This window comes from Equus caballus, chromosome 11 (genome assembly GCF_041296265.1).
Source record: "Equus caballus isolate H_3958 breed thoroughbred chromosome 11, TB-T2T, whole genome shotgun sequence".
Classification (NCBI taxonomy): Eukaryota; Metazoa; Chordata; class Mammalia; order Perissodactyla; family Equidae; genus Equus; species Equus caballus.
In genome coordinates, this window is record NC_091694.1 from 41,301,456 (window position 1) to 41,323,339 (window position 21,884).

The window sequence follows — 21,884 nt, forward strand, 5'->3', positions numbered from 1 at the left end:
GGGCTCTCCCCAAGCTTCTCCTTCACAGTCCACTTCAGTGGCTGGACATACTTGGCTTCTCAGATTCCCTAAAAGCTCCAACTTGTCTGCCCATTGCCACTGATTTGTGGGAGCTGGTTAGTGACTCCTTCTCTGATACTGCAACTCCCCCTTCCAGATCTTCACCTCGCCAATCCTCTCCAAATTGTTTACAGTCTAATGTCCATAATAAATCCCTTATCCCATTACACAATCTGCTTCCCCGACTTAACCCACATATAGAAACCTTCTGAAAGACCAAAATACATGCTGAGAGAGCAAACAACATAGACCATACAATAAAAGATTACTTAAATAAAAGACTTGTATAAATATAAATGTAATATAAAAAATATGACCAAAATGAGTCCACATTCATCAAACTATAGACTAGTCTTCAGGATGTATCCTTATGTTAAAAAAATAAGGTACAGCAAAGGGTAGACAGTATGCTACCTTTCGTGTAAGAAAGGGGAGGAGAAAGAAAGGGGAAAAAAACATACATATATATATATTCTTATATTAAAAAACACAACAGTAGAAGGATGAAATGTAAAAACTTTTAAGTTGTTACTTCTGGGGAGTGGAAGGAAATAAAGTAGAGGTGACAGGGATAGAACCGATATTCCCTGTTTTTGTAGATTTCCTTTTAGAATTATGTAATACAGGGGCTGGCACTGTGGCCGAGTGGTTAAGTTCACGCACTCTGCTTCTGCAGCCCAGGTTTCGCCAGTTCGGATCCTGGGCGCGGACATGGCACTGCTCATCAAGCCATGCTGAGGTGGCGTCCCACATGTCACGACTAGAAGGACCCATGACTAAAAATATACAACTATGTACCAGGTGGCTTTGGGGAGGAAAAGGAAAAATAAAATCTTTAAAAAAAAAAAAGAAAGAAAGAATTATGTAATACATATAAATATAAAATTAAAAGTTTTAAAAATAGAATTCAAAAATAAACAAGTGAACCGAAATTCGTATCCAAATTTTTAATGGCATAATCACAAAGAAAGGAACTATTCTAAGTTATTTTACATCATATTAGGTTGACTGTACATTCCTAGTGAAACATACCCTAAGGTCAAAAAAATGAAGATAAATCTTGATCCTGTGTATTGTGGGATCAAGGAAATGAATAATTATGTGATATTTTAATTCTATCACTCTTGGTGTCGTTAAAAACTGAGATTCTATGCACAGGAGCAGAATAGTAAAGTAAAAACCCTGTAGAGCTTGAGTTGGAATTATAAGTATCTATAAGAACTGTTAATGTATTAAGAAAACAAAATACTTTCTACCTCTGTCTACTGAAAACGACCAGCCCTGCAGTAACGAACACCCTACCCAATTGTGATCTTGAAATGCCATTTCCCAGTAAAAGGACTCAGGACCCCTTCAGGACATGGCTGATTCCATGACTGAGGCAAAAAGGAACATGACGAACCTGGAAAATCTTGTCATACCAGATAGCAAGAAAGCTATCAAAGGGTCGAGTCAAAAAGACTCAGGAATGAATTTTGCAGTCTCTCACATAACCAAAAATGGAATAATTCAAATACTGTTAAGGACAACCATTTTAATTTTTTGAAACACCAAAAATGTTTTAATACACAGTTCTGATTCCATGTAAGATAGAGTAATTCACAGCAAAACAACGCCTCCTTACCCCAAACTCACATACGCAAAAAAAGATGAAATACAAAAATCATCTGTTTAAAGATTTTAAAGAGCTACTGAAAGAATGAGGACGAGATAGGTGAAGTTTCCAAAGAGGGCTGAACTATGGAGAGGTAAGGCGATCTTCTGCAGCTAGTTTCCTTCCTGGGGCATTTGTAGAATCGAGGCAAAAAAAGACTCAGAAATAAGGCTTTTCCCAAGCAAATACCTCTGTTGAGGGAAAGAGAAACCATCTGAGATTTTGGTCATTACCGAGGGCCGGATGACAAAACTGAAGATATGAAGGCGTTTCAAATGCATAATCGGGTGGAAAAGGGTAAAAAGCTAAGCCAAAAACTTCTGAAAAGCAGAGCAGAATTTCAAAGTCTCACAGCCTCAAGAAAACAAAAGACTATTGTTCAGAAACTGCTAGCAGAGGGACCCTAGTAAACACACCCAGTTCTCAATTATAAGCCCTGAAGGGCTACATGCTATATAAACAGGGGCAAACCACAGCAACTGGAACTCTGCAACACTACTACTAGGAGTGTAAATCAGCAATTACTTTGGAAAACCGTCTGGCTTTATCTACTAAAATGAGACATACGCACACTCAGCAATTTCACTACGTATATACCCAACAGAAATGTGTACGCATATTCACCAAAAGATATGGACAACAATGTTTTAGCAGCACTTTCATAATTTCCCAAAACTGGAAACACTCCAAATATCTATCAATAGCAGAAATAGTTAAAAAAAAAAAAAAAGTGGTATATTCAAACAAATAAAAACTATACAGCAATGAGAATGACTTACAACTATAAGCTTAATTTCACAAATATAATACTGAGTTAAAGAAGTCAGAACAAAAGATCGCTTACTGTATGATTATGTTACACAGATTTCAAAAACATGCTCAATTCAGGTCAGGAAAGTAGAAACCCTTGGAAAGAGCAGGTAATGACTGGAAGGAAGTGCAGGGGAAGGAGGGATTTCTAGGTTGCTAGCGTTGTTTTATTTCTTGAACTGGGCACTGGTTACACTGGTGTGTTTACTCTGTGAACATCTATTGAGCTGTATATTTACATACATTTGTGCATTTTTTACATGTATAAGTCAACAGAAAGTTTCCTAAATATATGTATTTAAATCCATGAGTTCATAATGATACCAAAAAAAAAACAAAAACAAATTGGTCACTCATAGTGGATACTCGTAGCAGAAGAATTGACGTAGACACTGAGGCACTGCCCAGCTTCCCCTTCAGGGAAGGACTTGTTGCCTTTACTACTGGGAGTTCTGACGGTCCCTCAAGGATTGCCTCACCTGAAGAGAATGATTCTACCCAAGGTCTTGCCCTTCCTGGGCAGTCTACATCCAATGACCAATTGATATGGCAATATAAAGGCCTAAACACCTCAGCCCAATTCTGGAAAACTCAGAAGGGCCATTCTAGCTCCAGAGCTCCCCAAAGAGGTTGGCCAAAGCTGATGCTGGGCCTGCAATGCACCATGAATTCTGCATCTGCCCAATCCTCCCTCCTCCCAGGTGTTGATCCCAAGGGAACACCTTAATGAACATCCTGCACTAGGCTTCTAGGGCAGTTAGCAGCATGTGCTAAGAAGGGATTTTAAAGCTGGTAATGAAGGACAAATAGTAACTACAAAAACAATGGAATTGGAAGAATATTACTAAATTCTATGAGCTCTGGAAAAAAAAGATAACAAAAAGCTAATTGACTGCCAGTTGGAAACTCAGTATGAAGCCAGAAGGCCTCTCTGGAAGCTTACAAAGATGCTCTTCTCTCCTATAGCAGGAGGGCAAAGAAACCTAAGGATCAGAACCAGCACTTAATTATCTGAGTTGCTGGGCTCCAAAGGTTAAAGTTCCAAACAAGACAGGTCTGCTATGCCAAGATCAGAGCCCTGCTTGGGAGAGAATAAGACTCTGATACATGTAATGTAAACATCTGGGTTGGTGTTCCCAAAAATCTTGTATCTCCAGATTACCCTGAACCCTCTGAGTGTACAGATGTGACCCATCACTGCTTACTAAGAGTAGACACTCTCCACCTTATTTGAGAACAATTCAGAGGCCTCTCCCCTACAAGACAACAGATGTTCCCCTCAGCATTTGCCACCAACTCCCTTCCTAGCCAAAAGGTTACGAGGGAATTTTCTGGGTGATGAAACTTACTATATCTTGACCATGGTGATGAATGCATGCATTTGTCAAAACTCAGAGTTAAGCTGATATAAATTCAAATGAGAGTGTTATAACATTAGGGTGTTAAATGTAATCCCCATGGTAACCATAAAAAAAATAGCAGTGGAATATACAAAAAGGAAATGAGAAAGAAATTTAAACATTTCACTACAAAAAATAAACACAAAAGAATACAGTAATGCAGGAAATGAGGGGAAAAAAACCTACAGAGCATATAGAAAACAAATAGTACAATGATAGCAGTAAGTCCCTCCTTATCAGTAATTACTCTAAATGTAAATGGATTAAACTCTCCTATCAAAATACAGAGATTGGCAGAATGGATAAAAATACACGACCAAACCATATGCTGCCTACAGGAAACTCATTTGAGATCCAAAGACACAAACAACTTGAAAGTGAACAGATGGGAAAAGATATTCCATGCAAATATAATCAAAAGAGAGCAGGGGTAGCTATACTAATATCAGACAAAACAGAATGATCAAAAAAAGTTAGGAGACAAAGAAGAACATTATATATATATATATATATATATATATATATATTTTTTTTTTAGGAAGATTAGCCCTGAGCTAACATCCGCTGCCAATCCTCCTCTTTTTGCTGAGGAAGACTGGCCCTGAGCTGACATCCATGCCATCTTCCTCTACTTTATATGTGGGACGCCTACCACAGCATGGCTTGACAAGCAGTGCCACATCCGCACCTGGGATCTGAACCAGGGAACCCCAGGCCGCTGAAGCAGAACATCTGCATTTAACAGTTGTGCCACCAGGCCGACCCCAGGACAGTATATATTAATAAAAGGTTCAATACAGTAAGAAGACATCACATTATAAACATTTATGCACCTAATGAAAGACCAAGAAAATACATGAAGCAAAAACTGACAAAATTGAAGAGAGAAACAGACAGTTCTACAACAATAGTTGGAGACTTCAATATCCCACTCACAAATGAAGAAAAAACCAGACAGAAGATAAGTAAGGAAACAGAGGTCATAAAAAACACAATAAGCCAACTAGACCCAACAGACATACACAGAACACTCAACCCAACAACAGAATACACATTCTTCTCAAGTGCACAAGGGATATTTTCCAGGGTAGATCATACTTAAGACCACAAATTACATCTCAGGAGATTTAAAAAGACAGATATCAAACAAAGTATCTTCTCTGACCACAATGGACTGAAGTTGGAAATCAATAACAAAGTAAAACTGGGAAGTTCAAAAAATTGTGAAAATTGAACAACACACTTTTAAAAGACCAATGTTTCAAAGAAGAAATCACAAGGGAAATTAGAAAATACTTACAGACAAATGAAAATGAAAACACAACATACCAAAACTTATGGGATGCAGTGAAGCAGTACTGAGGGGGAAATTCACAGCTATAAACACTAACATTAAAAAACAAGGAAGATTTCAACATCCTAACTTGACAACTTAAGCAACTAGAAAAAGAACAAATGAAACCCAAAACTAATAGAAGGAAGGAAATAATAAAGATGAGAGCAGAGATAAACAATAGAAAAATAGAAAAATAATAGAGAAAAATCAATGAAATCAAAAGTTGGCTTCTTCAAAACGATCAACAAAAGTGAAAAACCTTTAGCTAAATGGACTAAGAAAAAAAAGACTCAAATTACTAAAATCAGAAAGTGAGAATATTACTATCAATTCTACAGAACTAAAAAGGATTTAAAGAGAGTACCATGAACTACCATACACCAAAAAAATTGGATAAGCTACATGAAATGGACAAATTCCTAGAAACACAAAACCTACCAAGACTAATCACAAAGAAACAGAAAATCTGAATAGACCTGTATCTAGTAAGGAGATTGATTCAGTAATCAAAAATCTGCCAATAAAGAAAAACCCTGGACCTAATCACCTGACTAGTGAATTCCACCAAGCATTTAAAGAACTAATACCAATCCTTCTCACACTTTTCCAAAAAATTGAAGAGAACATACTTCCTGACTCATTCTATGAAGCCAGCATAACCCTGATACCAAAGCCAGACAAAGATATTATAAGAAAAGAAAATTACAGACCAATATCCCTTATAAACACTTACGCAAAAATCCTCAACAGAATTTTGCAGTATGTCAAAAGGATTACAGACATACTTTGTTTTACTGTGCTTTGCTGTATTGCACTTTGCAGATAATGTGTTTTTTACAAAGTGAAGCTTTGTGGCAATCCTGCATCAAGGAAGTCTATTGGCGCTATTTTTCCAACAGCATTTGCTCATTTCACGTCTCTGTGTTATATTTTGGCAATTTTTGCAATATTTCTAACGTTTTCATTATTATTATATTTGTTATGGTGATATGTGATCAGTGATCTTTAGTGTTGCTATTGTAATTGTTGGGGGCATGATGAACCACACCAACAAAAGAAAACGAACTGAATAAATGTGTGTTCTGACTACTGCACCAACTGGCCATTCCCCTGTCTCTCCCTCTCCTTGGGCCTCCCTATTCCCCGAGACACAACAATATTGAAATTAGGCCAAACAATAATCCTACAATGACCTCTAAGCGTTCAAGTGAAAAGAAGAGTCCTACACCTCTCACTTTAAACCAACAGCTAGAAATGACTAAGCTTAGTGAGGAAATCAAAAGATGAGATAGGCCAAAAGCTAGGCCTCTTGTGCCAAACAGTTAGCCAAGTCGTGAATGCAAAGGAACAGATCTTGAAAGAAATTAAAAGCGCTGCTCCAGGTAACACACAAATGATAAAGCAAAACAGCCTTATTGTTGATATGGAGAAAGTTTTAGTGGACTGGATAGAAGATCAGCCGCAACATTCCCTTAAGCCAAAGCCTAATGCAGAGCAAGGCCCTAACTTTCTTCAATTCTACAAAGGTTAAGAGAGGTGAGGAAGCCGCAGAAGAAAAGTTTGAAGTTTGAAAAGGTGGTTCATGAGGTTTAAGGAACGAAACCATCTCCATAACATAAAAGTGCAAGGTGAAACAGCAAGTGCTGATGAAGAAGCTGCAGCAAGCTATCCAGAAGATCTCACAAAGATAATTAATGAAGGTGGCTACACTAAACAACAGATTTCCAATGTAGACAAAACACCCTTACATTGGAAGAAGATGCCATCTAGGACTCTCATAGCTACAGAGAAGCCAATGCCTGGCCTCAAAGGACAGGCTGACTCTTCCTGTTAGGGGCTAATGCAGCTGGTGACTAAGTTGAAGTCAGTGCTCATTTACTATTCCAGAAATCCTAGGGCCTTTAAAATTATGCTAAATCCACTCTACCTGTGCTCTACCAATGCAACAATAAAGCCTGGATGACAGCACATCTGTCTACAACATGGTTTACTGAATATTCTAAGCCCACTGTTGAGTCCTACTTCTCAGAAAAATAGATTTCTCCCAAAATATGACTGCTTACTGACAGTGCACTTGGTCACCCAAGAGCTCTGATGGAGATGTACAATGAAATTAATATTGTTCTCATGCCTGCTAACACATCAGTTCTGCAGCCCATGGATGAAGGAGTAATTTCAACTTTCAAGTCTTATTATTTAAGAAATACATTTCATAAGGCTATAGCTGCCATACATAGTGATTCCTCTGAAGAATCTGGGCAAGGTGAATTGAAAACCTTCTGGAAAGGATTTGCCATGCTAGGCACCATTAAGAACATTTGTGACTCATGGGAAGAGGTCAAAACACGAGCATTAACAGGAGTTTGGAAGACGTTGATTCCAGCTCTCATGGATGACTTTGAAGGATTCAAGACTTCAATGGAGGAAGTAACTGTAGATGTGATAGAAACAGAAAGAGAACCAGAATTAGAAGTGGAGCCTGAAGATGTGACTGAATTACTACAATCTCATGATAAAACTTTAATGGATGAGGAATAGCTTCTTACGGATGAGCAAAGAAATTAGTTTCTTGAGATGGAACCTATTCCTGGTGAAGACACTGTGAAGATTGTTGAAATGATAACAGAGGATTTCGAATATTACATAAACTTAGTTGAAAAAGCAGCAAGAAAGTCTGAGAGGACTGACTCTAATTTTGAAAGTTCCGTGGGTAAAATGCTATCAAACAGCACTGCCTGTTACAGAGAAATAGTTGATGAAAGTCATCAATGCAGTAAACTTCACTGTTATCTTATTTTAAGATAACTGCCACAGCCACCCCAACCTTCGGCAACTACCGCCCTGATCAGTTAGCAGCCATTAACATTGAGGCAAGACCCTCCACCAGCAAAAAAGTTTATGACTCACTGAAAGCTCAGATGATGGTTAGCATTTTTAGCAATAAAGTATTTTTTAAGTAAGGTATATACGTTGTTTTCTTAGACATAATGCTATTGCACACTTAATAAACTACAGTATAGTGTAAATGCAACTTTTATATGCACTGGGCACCAAAAAATTTGTGTGACTCACTTTATTGTGATATTCCCTTTATTGCAGTGGCCTATGGAACCTGCAACATCTCCAAAGTATGCCTGTATACACCATGACCAAGTGGGATTTATTCCTGGAATGCAAGAATGGTTCAACATACGAAAATTGATCAATGTAACAGGCTATATCAACAAAAGTGATGCAGAAAAAGTATTTGACAAAATTTAACACCCTCTCATGATAAAAACATTCAACAAATAGCAATAGAAAGATACCACCTCAACATCATAAAAGTCATATATGAGAAACCCACAGCAAACATCATACTCAATTGTGAAAGACTGAAAGCTTTTCCTCTAAGAAGAGGAACAAGACAAGAACGCCTGCTTTCGCCACTTCTATTCAACACAGTACTGAAGTTATAGCAAGAGCAATTAGGCAAGAAAAAGAAGTAAAATGCCTCCAAATTGGAAAGGAAGAAGTAAAATCATCTCTGTTCTCAGACGACATGATCCTATATGTAGAAAACCCTAAAGATTCCACAAAAGAAGCTATTAGAACTAATAAATGAATTCATCAAAGCAGCAGGATACAAAGTCAACACATAAAAATCAGTTGCATTTCTATATATGAACAATGAAAAATACGAAAAGGAAATTACAAAAACAATTCCATTTACAATAGCATCAATAAGAATAAAATACTTAAAAATTGACTTAACCAAGGCAATGAAAGACTTGTACAGTGAAAACTACAAAACATTGCCGAAAGAAATTAAAGAAGACATCAACAAATGTAGACACATCCCTTGTTCACGGAGTAGAAGACTCACTATTGCTAAAATGTCGATGCTGTCTAAAATGGTCCACAGAGTCAATGCACTCTTCATCAAAATCCCAACGACCTATTTGCAGACACAGAAAACCCAACCTAAAATTCATACAAAATCTCAAGGGACCCTGAATAGCCAGAAAAATCTTGATAAAGATGAACAAAGTTGGAAGACTCACACTTTCTCATTTCAAAACTTACTACAAAGTTACAATAATTAGAACAGTGTGGTATTGGCATAAAGACAGACACACAGACCAATAGAAGAGAAGAGAGAGCCCAGAAATAAACCCTCACATACACGATCAAATGACTTTTGACAAAGGTGCCAAGACTATTCGATGGGGAAAGGGCAGTCTTTTCAACAAATGGTGCTGAGGGGCCATGGCTGAGTGGTTAAGTTCACATGCTCTGCTTCAGTGGCCCAGGGTTTCACCAGTTCGGATCCTTGGCACAGACGTGGCACCACTCGTCAGGCCATGCTGAGGCGGCGTCCCACATGCCACAACTAGAAGGACCCACAACTAAAAAATATACAACTGTATATTGGGGGGATTTGGGGAGGAAAAAAGCAGAAAACAAAACAAAACAAAAGAAGATTGGAAATAGTTGTTAGCTCAGGTGCCAATCTTTAAAAAAAATAAAATAAACAAATGGTGCTGGGTATCCCCAGTCAAAGGAATGAAGTTGGACCCTCACCTAACATCATGTACAAAAATTAACTCAAAATGGATCAAAGACCTAACTGTAAGACCTAAAATAATAAGATTCTTAGCAGAAAACATAGGAAAAAAACTTCATGACATTGTATTTGGTAACAGTTTCTTGCATACAACACCAAAGGTACAGGTTACAAAAGAAAAAATAAACAAATTGGACTTCAAGAAAATTTTAAAATTTTGTGAACCAAAAGACACTAACCAGAGTAAAAAGGCACCCCACAGAATGGCAGAAAATATTTGCAAGTCATATATTTTGATAAGGAATTAATATCCAGAATATAGAGAGAACTCCTAAAACTCAACAACAAAAAAACAAACAACCTGATTCAAAAACGGGCAAAGGACTTGAATAGACATTCCAAAGAAGATATAAAAACGGCCAATGAGCACATGAAAAGGTGCTCAAAATCACTAATCATAAGGGAAATGCAAATCAAAACTAGAATGAGATACCAATTCACACCTATTAGGATGGCTATTATCCAAAAAACAGAAAACCAGGGCTGGTCCCGTGGTGTAGTAGTTAAGTTTGCATGCTCTACTTTGGCGGCTCAGGGTGTGCGGGTTCAGATGCCTGGTGCAGATCTACACACCACTCATAAAGCCATACTGGGGCGATGTCCCAAATACAAAAAATAGAGGAAGACTGGCACAGATGTTAGCTCAGGGACAATCTTCCTCAAGCAAAAAGTGGAAGATTGGCAATAGATGTTAGGTCAGGGCCAAGCTTCCTCACCAAACAAAAACAAAAACAAAAAACCAACAACTATTGGAGAGGATGTGGAGAAACTGGAAGCTTTGTGCACTATTGGTGGGAATGTAAAATAAGATAGCCACTATGCAAAACAGTATGGAAGTTCCCTTGAAAAATTAAACACAAAATTACCATACAATCCAGCAATTCCACTTCTGGGTATATACCCAAAAGAAATGAAAGAAGAGTTTCAAGAGATATTGTACACCCATGTTCATAGCAGCATTATTCATAATAGCTAAACCTGGAAGCAACCCAGGCGCCCAATAATGGATGAATGGATAAGCAAAATGTGGTATACACATAAAATGGAATATTATTCAGCCTTAAAAAGGAAGAGAATTCTGTGATGTGCTATAACATGGATGTATCTTCGGACATCAGGCTAAGTGAAATAAGCCAGTCACAAAAAGGCGGAAGGGAGAGCGGATAATTATTGTTTAATAGGTATAGAGTTTCAGTTTTACAAGATGAAAAGAGTTATGGAGATGGATGCTAGTAATGGTTGCACAACAATGTGAATGTATTTAATACCACTGAACTATACACTTAAAAATGGTTAAGATGGTAAATTTTGTTATGTGTATTTTACCACAATAAAAAAAAAAGCAAAGAAAAACTCAAATTGTACACTTAAAAGGGTGAATGTTGCCATATGTAAATTATACATTAATCTTTCTAATTCTGAGATCAGGAATGCATTCCAACATTTACTGAATACCTGCTGTGTGCCAGTTAGCAATGTAAGAAGCTGGGAACACGAAGATGAATAAATGTACCCTCCAGGTACCAATAATTCTAGAATTCTCCCCTAATCTTTCTTCTCTTCTCCCTGGACAAAGTTAGTTCCTCTTGGGCAATCTCATGTATTTATTGACTATCTTGCTGATGACTACTATGATGACTAAGATAGTCCCCAGAGTCCCACCCCTCAGAGTACACCTGCATAGTCCTCTCCCTCGAGAGTGAGAAAGACGTGCAAATATCATGGGATACTCCTTTCATGATTGTTACATTATATGGCAAAAGGGGCTTTGCAGATGCAATTAAAGTCCCTAATCAGTTGACTTTGAGTTAATTAAAAGAGATTACCTGGGATGAGCCTGTAATGAGCCATAAAAGAGATCTGAAGCAGCAAAAATGCTTTCTGTTAGCCTTGAAGAAGCAAATTACCATGCTTGGGGAAGGCCACATGGCAGGGAACAGCAAGCAGCCTCTGGGAGCTGAGGGCCTCAGTCCCACAACTGTAAGGACCCAATTTCTACCAGCAACCAGTGAGTCTAGAAGAGGACCCTAAGCCTCAGATGAGGTCATAGCCCCAACCAGAGCCTTGATTTCAGCCTGGTGAGAATCTGAGCAGAGAACTCAGCTAATCAATGCCCAGCTTCCTGACCCACAAAAACTGTGAGATAATCATTTTGTGTTGGGGCCAGCCTGGTGGCGCAGCGGTTAAGTTTGCCTGTTCCGCTTCAGCAGCCCATGGTTCGCCGGTTCGGATGCCAGGTGTGGACATGGCACCGCTTGGCACTCCATGCTGCAGTAGGCGTCCCACGTATAAAGTAGAGGAAGACTGGCACGGGTGTTAGCTCAGGGCCAGTCTTCCTCAGCAAAAAAGACGGGGATTGGCAGCAGTTAGCTCAGGGCTAATCTTCCTCAAAAAAAAAATTGTTTTAAATAATAATAATTTTGTGTTGTTTTAAGCCACTACGTTTGTGGTAGTTTGTGACAGAGCAATAGAAGACTAATGCAACTACCAAATCTTTCTCTTCGCATGTGTTATCCAAATGCCTATTTGGTATCTCCACATGGGTATCTTGCAGGCACTTCAAACGTAGTGTTTCTAAAATTTAATTTATAATCTCCCTACTATGTTTCCTATCTTACTAAATAGTACCACAATCCACCCCGTTTTTCAAGTCTGAGATCTGAGAATCATCTTTGATACTTCCTTTATTCCCTTCCTCTCATCCCCCTTTAGTCAGTCAGACTGATAAAAATGCAAGTAACTGGGCACGCACAACTCAGCTCTACCCTTAATTTACTTGGGAACAGGCTTCCTACAGGGTGCAAGAATTTTCCTCTACATCAACATGCCAAGAGTTGACCAAGGGCTTAGTCCTGCAGAGGGGAATGACCAGCACTGCCTGGGACTGAGTGGGTAAGTCTGCCTACCTCTGAGATTTAGTCAATAGGCCCATTTGGGTCTTCAACTTCACAATGATCAGCAAAAATATTTATATATACATTTACATTTAAATATATTTCATATATATTTTGGCCTCCACCTTTATACTCTTATATTTCTGAACTTGTGCAGAAGCCAGGCAGGGAAGAAAAGTGTATTCAGGCCCCCCCAACCCCCGCCCCCGGGCTCCCATAAACAGCACTAAAATCTATGCAGAAGAAATAGTAAGATTAGGGGTTCGTAAGTGACCAAAATTTTATGAGATAAGGTGGTCAGGAAAAGCTCTCTGGAGATGCGACATTTGAGCAGAGACCTAAATGAGGTAAGAGAATGGGAAGACCCATGCAAAGATCTGAAGAAGAGCATGCAAGGCACTCGTGGTAGGTACAATGGATCTGTGGCATATTCAGAGCCAAGCAAAGAGGCCATTGTGACTAAACCAACGGGAACAAAAGAAGAAAATATAGGGGATGAGGTCAGAAAGAAAAGCCAGCATGGGTCAGATCCTGAAAAGCCTTATGTGTCATTTTAACAGCTTTGAATTTGCGTTTGATCTTGCGGCAGACTATATTTTCTAAATATGGTCACTGCACCTTTCGACCCACATGCGCTCCTGCAATAACACCTTGTCACTCCTGCATCAAGAAGTGGAGACTATTTTTCCATTTCCTTGCATTAGGCAGGTCCTGTGACTGTTCTAATCGATAAAATATGGCAGAAGGGACACTGTGCCAGCTCAAGGCACTGCCCTTAATTGGTCTGACAGTTTTCCTTTCCCTCCCCCTGGAAGCCAGCTGCCATGTACAAAGTGTGATTACTCTGAGACCACCATGCTGTGAGAGGCCCAGGCCACATGGAGAGATTCTGAAGATGCCATGTGGAGAGAGAGGCCAGAAGCACTGAGGTGCCAGACATGTGACTGAAGAAGTCATATTGGAACAGATTCTCCAGCCCCAGCGACCCCAGCCAACACCATGTGGAACAGAGAACTACCCAGCTGAACCTGTCACGAATACCTGACCCGCAAAATTGTGAACAAAATAAACAGGCTGTTTTAAGCTACAAAGCTTTAGAGTAGTTCGTTATGCAGCAACAGATAACGAAAAGAGAGGCGAAGAAGATACTGAAGAGATGTAAACAAGAGAGTAACACGATCTCATATATGTTTTTTAAAGAGACTTCTTGCCACTGTATGTTCAAAGACAGACTAGGCAAAAGAAGATGGCAGCGTAAATCAGGCTAGCAAAAATAGAGGAGAAATTGTGGAAGATGCTATAATACATTTGGAAGATGGGGTAGGGGGATACTAATTTAAAACGGCAAGCTGATCTGAAGCTCATTTGAAAGAATAGGGGCCAGCCGGTGGCACAGCAGTTAAGTTCGCACGTTCCGCTTCTCGGCAGCCCGGGGTTCGCCGGTTTGGATCCCGGGTGCAGACATGGCACTGCTTGGCAAAAGCCATGCTGTGGCAGGCATCCCACGTATAAAGTAGAGGAAGATGGGCATGGATGTTAGCTCAGGGCCAGTCTTCCTCAGCAAAAAGAGGAGGACTGGCAGTAATTAGCTCAGGGCTAATCTTCCTCAAAAAAAAAAAAAACAATAAATTGTGAAAATATCAAAGATATTTTTGAAAAACAAGAACAAGAGGAGACTTGTGTTATCAAGTATTAAAACATTCTATTGAGCTCTTATAACAAAACCAGCACATTCTAAGTATAAATTACAGTCACAGACAGATATTGGTATGTACATAGAAATTTAACATGATAAAGGTAATATTTCAAATCAGCAGTAAAAGAATGAATTAATCAATAAAACATTACCAGATCAACTGGTTATCCATCTGAAACAGTAACCCATGCCAAATCTTAAAATATATGCATGTGTGCACGTGTGATTAAGAATCTACTGCAAAAAAAAAAAAAAGCCACAAAACTATTAAGAAAAATACTAAAGAATAATTTCATAATATTGGAGTAGAACAGATTTTGCTAAGCAAGACAAAATCCAGGCCAATATATTTGCCTATATAAAAATGTTTAAATTCTGTTAAAAAAAAAAAAACCCGACACTACTGACAAAGAAAAAGACAAGTAACAGACAGAAAGCAAAAGACTGTGCAACTAGAAGCCAAAACGTTTACATAACTAATATTATGTATTATTGTATTATAATTAAGAGGACTCAAAGGAAAAACTGTTGAAGAAATATGAAGCAATTCACAGATGTCAGTAAATACATGAAAATACGCTAATTTCAGCAATAATTTTTAAAGTACAAAATAAAATTAGACCATTTTTGTGACTTTTTTCCAAAATAAAGTCAGGTACTATTGGAACACATAAAAACAAAGAAAACCAAAAGAACGAAATAATAACAAAAAAAGATCATCGTATTTGAGAAGTAATAATGAGATGATTTCTTCTTTTCTTTTACTTTACAAGTTTCTCTTATTTTCAACTGGCATGAATTATTTTCCCAATTGGGAAAAAAGTAAATTAAACTCTTCTTTAAACATTTCATGCTACCTTATATAAATCTTTGGATATTATGGCAGAAATGTAAAGGGAAACTACATGAAGAAAAATAATCGCCTTTTAATTATGATCTGTATTAACAAATTGTTAGCTACTTAAGATACAGATTTCAACAAATAAGAGGATTTAGCAAGAGAAGGCATAACATTAAGCAAAACACAATGAACAATGGATAATCTGTCTCTGGTTGCACTCAGAAAATTCTTCAAAAGGTCAAAGGCTAAAAACTTTGCCTGTGTACATTTGAACCAGTTTCTAAAAGGCCCCTCAGACCATGACAGAGTGGGGATGACATTAAAACTCACTTAATAGAAGTTTTCGTCTAAATGAAAGAAAAAGCAAAGAAAAAATCATACTGGGGGCAAAAAAGCACCTAGAAAAAATCATACTAGGAAAAAAAGATGCATCAACTATAGATACCAAGTAAGAAACATAAATCAGGAAAATGTATCAAATATTTATACTGGTTATATTATCACATTTCCCAAAGTGATCTCTCCACTGGTATATAATACGACTTTATATGTCACCTAATGAACGCTGAAGTTTTTAAGTTTTACACTCACTTTTAACATGTGATTTAAAAAATATAATTAGCACATCGAACATGATTACAAAGATATCATTCCTTTGACAACTCTAAGTGAAAAAGGCAAGCCAACATAAAGTCGTCAAGCTAAAGAAATGATATAGGATATGCCTAAACTGACACTACATGAATGACCAAAGTTAGGAAAACATTGTGTAACATTCTGAAATTTAATACTGAGCTCAAAAAACAGATTATTAAATAATCAACTGTTTTGTTTTTAAAATACAGACACTATAAAAACATTTTGGGGCATGAGATTAGCATGGAGCCAAACTAGTTTCGTGAAGTGAATTCCAACATCATCTTTCCCTAAACACTTCTTGCTTTTAGTTTCTTCCCTTCCCACTATTCTGAACTTACAGACTACCCAAATTTTTCCATACATAGAACCCCTGATTCACAAAGAAAGAACCTCTTTATACCAGCAGTCCCAACCACTAAGGAAGCTCCAAAAGCAGATTCCCAAGTGCCCTATCCAGATTCTCCAGATATATACTACCAAGGCAAGGGAAGATTTGTTTCTGTCAAACATAAACTTGGATCACATGGTTCCCATAAAAAAATCCTGACTCTTCCTTTTTCCCTCATCTCTGTTCTCTTCAGTATAATAGTTCAGTACAAAAGCCATTAGGAAGAGCAGAGCAAGGTATGCATCTGTGTGTGTTTGGGGGAGCGAGGGATGTAGGAGTTGGAGCTGGATGAGCAAGGCATTTGTGTGGAGGAAATGTAGCACCAGCAGGGTGAAGTGGGTGTCCACGTGCGAAAGGCAGCCCGGCAATGGGTGTCAGAGCATGAACAGGATAAGAAAGACTCCCATGGAGAGGGTAGCCAGGCACAGGATCTCAGAATCCAAGTAGGGTGAGAAGGGTATCTACATTGGAGAGCAGGACACATAGGGTGTCAGAGCCCAAATGGGATAAGGAGGGTGTCCATGAGGAGGGAAGCCCAGAGTTGGGTATCAAAGCCTGACTGGGACGAAGAGACAAGAAAGTGGCGCCCAGCAAGGAGTGCTGGGCTGTGTTGGGCTTCTGCATGGTGGGAAAAAGGGTGTTCTGGCACAGAGTCTCAGTAGGGTGAGGAGGATGTCCAGCACAGGGTAGGGAATGTGAACCTGAGCAAGGTAAGGAGGGCATCTACACAGGGTGGAAACGGGGGTTCGGGGATAACAAGGGGTGTTGGAATCCAAGTAGAGTGAGAAGGGTATTTACGCTTGGGAGCAAGTGATAGTAAGGAATGACAGTGATGGGAAATGGGTTACATAGAAGGGGAATGATCAGGGGCCGGCCCCGTGGCCCAGTGGTTAAGTTCACGCACTCCGCTTTGGTGGCCCAGGGTTTCACTGGTTTGGATCCTGGGCACAGACACGGCATCGCTCACCAGGCCATGCTGAGGCAGCGTCCCACACAGCACAGCCGGAGGCACTCATAACTAGAATATACAACTATGTACTGGGACACTTTGGGGAGAAGAAGAAAATAAAATTAAAAAAAAAAGATTGGCAACAGACGTTAGCTCAGGTGCCAATCTTTAAAAAAATGGGGAATGATCAAATAAGTAAATATATTAAGAAAAATGAGAGCCAGGTTTCTTACTGCCAGAGAAAGATGTTACAAAGAAAGAAAACTACGAAGAACTCTCTTGTGTTGAACTAAAACTAGAAGTAGTATAAACACATAGTTTTCAATATATGGAAATAAATATTGATATAAATGTGCACACACATACAGATAGATAGGCATACATATATTCCCCAGTTCTGTCCACTGAGAAGGCTTAGAAATAATGACAACTCAGTAATGATGAGTACACCTAGCCCCCCAGATCTTGGTTTCTAAATACCATTCTCCTCTAAAAGGAACCAGGGCTCCCTAGAGAAATGTCTGATTCTAGTCCTGAAACACAGGAAAGTCCTGAGAAGCCTGGAACATTTTGTTATGCCAGAAAGAAAAGAAACACTCAAAGAATGATGGAGACACGTCAAAAGGACGTAGAAGCCAAACTAAAGGGACTCCCACTGGCCAAATCTGGAATAATTTGAGCATGAAAACAGTGATGATAAAACAGATTGTCCTCCACCGAATAAGAGAGACAATTAGTCTGTATTCATAGGAATACTTGAATAAATCAAAAATTTGATGTATAATGGGGATATTTGCACAGTTTCTAAGTACCCCCATACAATGTGTGTGTTTATAAGGGGAAAGAGTAACTTTACAAGGGAGAAGTTTGGTTCATCATCTTAATCAAGTGATGAAAAGTTAGCAGTAATAGGACAATCTAAATTGTACCATCAGATAGGATATAATAAGAACACAGCACTGCATCTGAGATATTCCTATCAAACATGTATAACATAAACCCAATCATAAGAAAATATTAAACAAACCCAAATTGAGGAATACAAAATAACCAGATAGCTTCAAAAGTGTCAGGGTCATTAAAGTCAAGGAAATACTGTTCAGGAATGAAAGAGACAAAAGAGGCATAACAACTAAATGTAACGTGATTCTTGACTGGATCCTTTTTATATAAAGGACATTACTGGGACAATGGGTAAAACTTAAAAGGGTCTGAGAATTAGATGGCAGTGGTAATGTATCAGTGTTAATTTCCTGATTTTGACAGGTGTATTGTGGGTAACGAAGCAACACGTTTTCATCTGTAGGAAAGAAAGTGAAGTATTCAGGGGTGACAGGGCATCACATCAGCAACTTACAGTCAAATGGTTCAGGAAGAAAACTCTTTGTGCTTTACTTGTAGCTTTCCTATAAGTTTATGATTGCTTCAAAACAAAAGAAAAAGACTTAAAAATTCTGCTTGAGCTCTAATTCAATATAGGTTAAACAGGTTTTGGAGGGGTAGGTGTTAAGTGGGTAGGAGGAGAACCTAAAACTATTTACAACAGCATTTCTATAGAGAAAAATTGCCTGAGTTCACATAAACTTACAAGTGAAGTGTCAGCACATAACCCATTCACAGGTTGAGAGTTGTACTAGCTTTAGTAATAATTTAGCTTTCCAAAATCTGACGCTCAAACTCAGCATTCAGGAAGGAGAAGTATCTTTGCAAGCTACAAAATAATTCTGTTCCTAAACTCAAACAAAAATCCCCTAGTTATTAATTTAATCTATAGAGAAGGCCATGTTCTCTAACCATAAGTGCTAAAATCCAGCAATCATTTATTTTTGAATTTATAACTAATGACAACCACATACAGGTAAAATCAAATATGCCTAAGAATAACACTTTATTCACTTTTCCTTGAAGACTTAAAACCACTGGTGATATCACAATACAGTAATACTATTATATGTGTTATTATAAGAGGCTGAGATTTATAATCTAACAGGATCTACAATCTATTAAGTATCTAACCGAATTTTCTGTAGTACTCCCAAGTTTAAGTTGAAAGTACTACCTCATGAAAACACTGACTATTATTTTCTGAATAAATCTGAGAAATATAAAAAGGACAAGGAAGGGAAAGTGTGGAAAGCAAAAAGAAGAGGGTAGCAAAAACACCAAACAAACCAACAAGCTCAGAAATGTGGGAATCTCAATTTACAATAGAAACAATGTACAAATATTGATCAAGTACTAGTTTAATTAACTTATACTTCTAAATATGTTTGGAACACTGGGCTGGAAGAAGTTGATCCCACTAATGCAGTATGGGGCAGCCAGTCTCCAAGATAGCTCCCAAGGAGCCACACCTCCTGATATCCACACTTCTCTCATTGTACCAGGGTTGGTCATTCTAACTACTACTAGAATACGGCAGAAGTGATGATGTGTCTCCTCTGAGATTAGGTTATCAAAAACAGAGGATATCATCTTGAACTGGCTTGTTTTCTTCTCTTTCTTTTTTTTTTTTTTTTGAAGATTTTATTTTTCCTTTTTCTCCTCAAAGCCCCCCGGGTACAAAGTTATGTATTTTTAGTTGTGAGCCCCTCTAGTTGTGGTATGTGGGACGCCACCTCAGCAGGGCTTGATGAGTGGTGCCATGTCCATGCCCAGGATTCAAACTGGGAAAACCCTGGGTCACCAAAGCAGAGCGCGAGAACCTAACCACTCGGCCATGGGGCCGGCCCCATGGCTTGTTTTCTTTCTTTCTTTCTCTCCCTCTCTCTCTCTTTCTCTCTCTCTCTCTTTTTTTTTCTCACTTGCTCTAGAGGAAGCCAAGAGCCGTGTCATGAGGACACTCAGGTGGCCTACGGAGAGGTCCAAATGGCAAGGAACTAAAAGCCTCCTGCCAACACTCAGGCAAGTGAATTTAGAAGCGCATCCTCCCCCCAGTCAAGCTTTCAGATGCCTGCAACCCCAGCCAACAGCTGGACTGCAGCCTCAAAAGAGAACCTGAACCAGAGGCACCCAGCTAAGCCACTCTCACATTTCTGACCCAAAGAAACTGTGAGATAATAATAGCCTGTTGTTTTAAACTGTAAAATTTTGAGGTAATTTTTTTTGCAGTAATAGATAACTAATATATTGTGGGTCTAAGTGCTGGAGGGCTAGAGAGCACCAATCACAGACCCCTCAAGAGAAGAAAAATAAGACTTTGTCCTAAGAGATCCTTGCTGGCTACAGAAAAGGTATACAAAAAGAGTAACATTTAAATTCTAATCAAAAGGCCACTTATAATTCTACTGAATGAACACCATCAAATAACTTCTAAGGAAAAAAAAGGAGAGTATTTCTTGTATCTGAAATTACATATCCTTCCTAGCCTCTAGGTTACCCAGAATTTCTAACACCCATTTCAGATTTTTTTTTTTTAAAGACTGAGCACTTTATTTGCGGCAGGCACTATGCTGGGTACTGGTGATATAACTGTGAAGAAGTTAAGCATGATCTCTGCCCTAGCAATACTTTTCAAACAGCAACATTTCTATACTATAAGGGATATTTTAGTGATAAATGACTCTACAGATATATTGTTTTATTGTATTGTTGACACAAAACTTTTATCTTTATAAATTAAATACTAGAGCTCTTCTATTTGATCATCCAATATAATAATATTCCTATAAATAACATAATTACTAGTTAAGACTTACTGAGCACAACTACCAGGCACTAAACACATTCTACACCTCATTTAATATCACAATTATCGTTATCCTGATTAATCTCTTAGTCTCATTCTCTGCCACTCTCTTCTCACTCTCCCACCACTTTCCTCACTCGTATTTTCAGAGATGCCATCCCTGAATCCCAGAGCAGACCTCCCACACACTCTGTGAGCCTCCTTGACCTCTCCTACGAGGTTCTTAAAACAACTGTGATTAAATAACCAGATGATACACTGTTTAATACCCATCCTCATGCAAGAATGCAAGTTCCACAGGAGTAGGGAAAGTACCTTTCCTGTAACCTGATTTACCTCCTGGGGTTAGAAGTTTAAAAAGGCAATTAATAAATGCTTACTGAATAAAAGAGTCAACTAGTGTGTTACACTGACTCTCCTGTCTCCCTTAACAACAATCTCTTTATTATCTAATGCGTGTGCCTCAAACTGCGGTCCAAGAACAAAGGTGGTCCCTGCTAGTCTGTCCTCTAGTCTACACGGTTTGGTGATTTCAGAGGAAAAAACCCAATCACCATTTCCTTCATCTATATTTTACAAACGAACTGCAAAATAATATTTCTACAATAATCCTATTACTTCCTAATTGAGTGAAAATCCTCCATACCATTAACCATAAGTCTCTTCCTTCCACCTAGCTCTCAGAATCCTAGAACCAGACACAAATCTTCCCAGGTAAGCAACTGGGCAGTACTCCTGGAGAAACTGACAACCAAGGAAAAGATGTGCATTTAGAGGGCTTCCAACGTTCAGCTAGCTTGCCACCAACTCACCCTGTGCATGAGTTTCCAGGCCTCTCACATTTAAGAGTAAATATTTAAAGTGAGAAAAGACAGCCTAGAATCACCAAGCATAATGAAGGCCTGTTAACATGAAAGAAAGGA

At 38.5% G+C, this 21,884-nt stretch overlaps 1 protein-coding gene across 23 annotated transcripts in view; it reads right to left on the bottom strand.

Moving 5' to 3' along the window:
* The window catches only part of NF1 (neurofibromin 1), a 240,382-nt gene that overhangs the window by 186,954 nt on the left and 31,544 nt on the right, over positions 1–21,884 (bottom strand). Inside the window, exon 1 of one of the 23 annotated variants that reach the window (XM_070226419.1) lies at positions 7,494–7,691. The exons of the other annotated variants lie outside the window; for them this stretch is intronic. The gene's annotated coding sequence lies outside the window, so the exon portion shown is untranslated. Of the gene's footprint in view, positions 1–7,493; positions 7,692–21,884 lie in introns of those variants that run through there. 23 annotated transcript variants of the gene reach the window in all.